A 6,000-nucleotide genomic window follows, 5' to 3' on the forward strand; every position below is an offset into this window, starting at 1 on the left:
CCAAATTGAGTTATATTTAGAGAACTTCGACGGTAAGATTAAGAAGATAAATAAAATTTATATAAACATTTGATAAATAGGAAAATCATAATGACCTTATCAGAATAGTCATTTTATTTTTGTGTGGGTATAATTTGAGTGAAATTGATGAAAATTCATTTGATCATGTTAGCTTTTTATTCATTACAAAAATTCCTTTAAATCCTGAATTGTCAAAAGCAAAAAGCTTGCTTAAATTTTACACTTCAAGGGATAATTCAGCCCTCTACTTTGTCACTTTAAACTAGGCTGCTTACACAGATCAAATTAACTTGATGCTTTACAAACCTTTGTGTGTGCTGGATAAACCTGGCCTATATCTGACAAATTACTTGAACATCTCCATATCGGTTTGTAACCTGCTTTGAATTGAATTCTAATTTTCACTTCCCTATTCCTAGTTATTGATTAATTGCACATTGCCTATCAATTTTCCCTTTTAAGCCTGTGCTATAATTGACACATATTTATCTAGTTATTTTCCTCTTTTATAGGACATTTTGACAGTTAATTCTATAGTCTAAGTACCATTTTGTAAAGAAATTTTACTTAAATTGCTTATAGAATAATACCCTCCTAAAATTTGATTGATCAACCCCTTGTTTTTCTAATTAGTTATTACAGTGGTTCAAACTGCTTACTGAAATCAATCTGTTCCTTTTTATTTAAAATCTCTGTGCCATGCAGTGATCTTACAATTTCTTTCCTTTAACTCTGCCAGTCAACTCTGACTAATCTGTCTTTACAATGTATACACACAACCCTGAACTATTTCTGTGCCTTCTGACCCAAGCTTTTTCAGTCACTACTATCCTTTTCCTAGCTTACAGAGACTGGAGGTAAGCCTGATATTTCAAATATAATACTACCTTCTTTCAATGTGACAGACCTAATAGTGTGGTTACAAAGTACCTTTTATGTTATTTTTCATTTATATCCTCAGTTTGAAAATATTTTGGCTTTTGTTTGATCCGCTGTTGATACACTAAAACAAATAAGCTATGCTTAATAAATTTGAAACTGTTATGATACAATGTGTCATAGTTAAGATTTAATAGTAACTGATGACAAATTATAAAATTGTTTTATTCTTTAAAAATTTTTTGTTACATATAGTAGAATTCATTCTTTGTAGTGTACAATTTTATGAGGTTTTACAAATACACGAAATCTTGTATCTATGATCAAAGTCATGATACAGAACAGTTCCATCAACTCAAAAACTTTCATCATGCTTTTCTTTTGTAGTCCGTTCTTTCCCCCACCCCTAGCCCCTAGTAACCATTGAACTATTTTCCATTTCTATAGCTTTGCCTTTTCTAGAATGTCAAAGAAATTGTTATATGACATTTATATGGCACATAAATAGAGGCCTTTTGATCTGTTTTCTTTCAGTTGGCCAGATGCATTTGAGATTTATCCATGTTGTTACTTGTATTAATAGTTTGTTTTTTAATCAGTGTTATTGCTGAATAGTGTTCCACTGTAAAGATATACTATAGTTTGTTTATCCATTCACTGATTGAAGGACATTTGGGCTGTTTCCGGTGTTTGGTGGTTATAAATAAAGCTGCTACACACATTCACAGAGTTATTTGTGTGAATACAAGTTTTCTCTTTTTAGGGGAAAAGTGGAATTTCTGGGTTACATGTATATGTATGTTTACCTTTATAAGAAACTGGCAAACTGCTTCCGCTTTCCAAAGTGATGGTACCATTTTTCAGGGTATGTTCCAGTTGCTCTACATGCTTACCAGCAACTGAGTTTTTTAGCCATTTTGCTAAATATGTGTTAGTATTTCATGATGGTTTTAATTTGAATTTATCTAATGACTATAGATGTTAAGCATCATATTATTTGCTTTTTGCTGGCCATATATCTTGTTTGACTAAGTGAAAATGAAAACCTTTTGCCTATATTTTTATTGGGTTGTATATTTTCTCATTGATGAGTTCTGAAAGTGTTTTATATATTCTGGGAACAGATATGTGATTGACAGATAGTGTTTGACAAATATTTTTTGTCCTCTCTGTGGCTTGTCTTTTCATTTTTTTGGCAATGTGTTTTGCTGTCTCAAGTCTTCTACCAATCTGTGTGTTTGGGGCAAGGGATGGGGAGCCCAGGTTGGCCAAATAAGGCTAGGTTCTAAGAGTGGGCTTGCATTCTCCCTCTGTAACCCCCAGGGGCTCTACACTGTCTTGCCAGTCCGCATTTGTCCTTTACCAGTTTGTCACCTGAATTCTTTTTAGATTTTGGGCTAGTTGGTTGACCTGTGACTGAAGCTCACTTATGGATCCAAATAAAATGGAAACTTGTAGTTTGTTCAGCTTTTGTTGTTGTGGTAAGGGAGAGGATTAATGCCCTTTCTAGTTCTCTACTTCACAAGCAGAGACCAGAAGTCCCTTGTTCTGTTTTTAATGTACATTTTCATTTACCAGTGTTGGGAGAATAAAATTAAAAACAAAATGCCCTGCCAAGTCGAAAAACTTATCCACAAAGTTAGAAGTGAAACAAAACAGTTTTATTATTATTAAATAAGCATAAAACCAGAATCTGATGCACATCATGGGCAACCTCTTTAGATTGTGAAAATGGAAAGAAAGCTTACCCTTTTATAGGTCCAAAGAGATACAACCTATTATTCTCAAGATAAGTGATAGCTAGTCCTCAAGCAAGAAGATTTCACAGTGTTCTTTGTCACACATAATTCATCTTAAATTCACCTAGTAACTGGATTGACCATTAGTGTTTCTAATTGTCTTTATCTTAAGGAAATACGAATTTCTCAAATCTTTATGACAGAAGTTAGCTTTGTAATTTAGAACCAGGCCTGAGCCAAAGTTAAGTTTCTACCTTCCCATGGAAACTGGGAGATAGGGGTGCTATATTCCTTAATGATAATGTATCAAAGAGATGGTTCCTGGGTCCTTGAAAAAACATTTTTGGATTTAAAATTGGCAAGAGGCATATTTAGCTTTTGAAAAAATTTATGTACATTTCGAATAGGCAGAGAAAAAAGTTATAATTACAAGTTTTCTATAGTAAATGTGCTTTCAAAAAACGGAGAAGAGAAAAGCCTGTTTCCCTGTTGGCATCAGGGAGAATTAATTTTTTTCTTATTTTAAATGTGTATTTTCCTTTATTCCTGCAAACATCAGGAACAATCCATTTATACAATATATTTAAATGCTTTAGTTTACTTAAATTTCACAATGATTCCGTGAGGTAAGCCAGAAAGTAATTATTTCTATTGATCTGATTTAAGAGATGAGGAAATTAAAACTCAGAAAAGCCAGTTGACTTGTCCAACTGAACACTTCTAAGAAGAAATAAAACCAAGGCCTCAAATCCAGCTTCTCTGGCGCCATCTCCAGACCCGATTGTCTAGGCTGCCATCTCAAAAGCACATATATTGATAATTGAGTTTATGTTTAGGGACAAAAAAATACATACATATATACTTTGCAGTTCACAACAAACTTTTAGGATATGTAATCTAGTTACATTGAATGTGTCAAAGATTGGTTCAACTGAAAAATCATTACGTTAAGGGCAAAAGGGCCAGCAGAGAGTTAATATTTATTGACATATTTATTATCATTATGTATCATCTAATCTTATTCTTTCCTTCACCGAACATTTACAGAAAGTGTGTTATGTACCACACATCATTCTAGGGGCTGGAAAAGCAGTACTATCCAAACTGATAAAGTCCCTGCCCACAGGAAGCTTATATTATAGTAGGTGGTAGAGAGAATAAATTTTAAAAATACATAAAATGTCAGCCTTTGATATATACAATACAGAAAGACAAAGCAAGGAAAGGGGAATGAAATGTGTTAGGAAGAGGATACAAAGCTTGCTTTGTTGTTGTTGTTTTTAGTTTTGCAGAGGCCCGAAGGAAGACAAAATTGTGCCTTGATGATACTGGGGAAAGAGCATATAAATAGGAGGAGAATAAGTAAAAGGTTCTGAGGCAGAACAATGTCTGTGTATTCAAGTAACAGTAAAGCCAGTATGTGACTAGAGCTAAGTAGAGGAGGAAAGAGAGGTCATGGGGCTAGATAATTAAGGGCCTTGAAAGTGAAATCAGAAGCCTTTGGATTTTGAAGATGAGTGACATGATCATTTAAAAAATTCACTCTGTCTCACAAGACACTATAGTGGGACCAAGGCAGGAGCAGAGAGACCAGGTAGGAGACCACTGCAATTCAGCTGAATTACTGGTACTAAATAGAAACTTCCCTGCTTTGTCTTATTTTCATAGTTTTCAAATTCCCTTTTTCTCAAAATTGTTTCAATTTTTTTACAGGAGTTACAGTTAATCAGATTTATGACACCATGTGAAGAGAACACGTTGACTTTGATACATCAGAAATGCATTTTATTATTATTAATAATATTATTATACTTTAAGTTCTAGGGTACATGTGCATAACGTGCAGGTTTGTTACATATGTATACTTGTGCCATGTTGGTGTGCTGCACCCATCAACTCGTCAGCACCCATCAACTCGTCATTTACATCAGGTATAACTCCCAATGCAATCCCTCCCCCTCCCCCCTCCCCATGAGAGGCCCCGGTGTGTGATGTTCCCCTTCCCCAGTCCAAGTGATCTCATTGTTCAGTTCCCACCTATGAGTGAGAACATGCGGTGTTTGGTTTTCTGTTCTTGTGATAGTTTGCTAAGAATGATGGTTTCCAGCTGCATCCATGTCCCTACAAAGGACACAAACTCATCCTTTTTTATGGCTGCATAGTATTCCATGGTGTATATGTGTCACATTTTCTTAATCCAGTCTGTCACTGATGGACATTTGGGTTGATTCCAAGTCTTTGCTATTGTGAATAGTGCTGCAATAAACATACGTGTGCATGTGTCTTTATAGCAGCATGATTTATAATCCTTTGGGTATATACCCAGTAATGGGATGGCTGGGTCATATGGTACATCTAGTTCTAGATCTTTGAGGAATCGCCATACTGTTTTCCTTAATGGTTGAACGAGTTTACAATCCCACCAACAGTGTAAAAGTGTTCCTATTTCTCCACATCCTCTCCAGCACCTGTTGTTTCCTGACTTTTTAATGATTGCCATTCTAACTGGTGTGAGATGGTATCTCATTGTGGTTTTGATTTGCACTTCTCTGATGGCCAGTGATGATGAGCATTTTTTCATGTGTCTGTTGGCTGTATGAATGTCTTCTTTTGAGAAATGTCTGTTCATATCCTTTGCCCACTTTTTGATGGGGTTGTTTGTTTTTTTCTTGTAAATTTGTTGGAGTTCTTTGTAGGTTCTGGATATTAGCCCTTTGTCAGATGAGTAGATTGCAAAAATTTTCTCCCATTCTGTAGGTTGCCTGTTCACTCTGATGGTAGTTTCTTTTGCTGTGCAGAAGCTCTTTAGTTTAATGAGATCCCATTTGTCAATTTTGGCTTTTGCTGCCATTGCTTTTGGTGTTTTAGACATGACGTTTTTGTTCATGCCTATGTCCTGAATGGTACTACCTAGGTTTTCCTCTAGGGTTTTTATGGTATTAGGTCTAACATTTAAGTCTCTAATCCATCTTGAATTAATTTTCGTGTAAGGAGTAAGGAAAGGATCCAGTTTCAGCTTTCTACTTATGGCTAGCCAATTTTCCCAGCACCATTTATTAAATAGGGAATCCTTTCCCCATTTCTTGTTTCTCTCAGGTTTCTCAAAGATCAGATGGCTGTAGATGTGTGGTATTATTTCTGAGGACTCAGAAATAATGTTCCATTGGTCTGTTCTGTTCCATTGGTCTATATCTCTGTTTTGGTACCAGTACCATGCTGTTTTGGTTACTGTAGCCTTGTAGTATAGTTTGAAGTCAGGTAGCGTGATGCCTCCAGCTTTGTTCTTTTGACTTAGGATTGTCTTGGCAATGCGGGCTCTTTTTTGGTTCCATATGAACTTTAAAGCAGTTTTTTCCAATTC

This window comes from Chlorocebus sabaeus, chromosome X (genome assembly GCF_047675955.1).
Source record: "Chlorocebus sabaeus isolate Y175 chromosome X, mChlSab1.0.hap1, whole genome shotgun sequence".
NCBI lineage: Eukaryota > Metazoa > Chordata > Mammalia > Primates > Cercopithecidae > Chlorocebus > Chlorocebus sabaeus.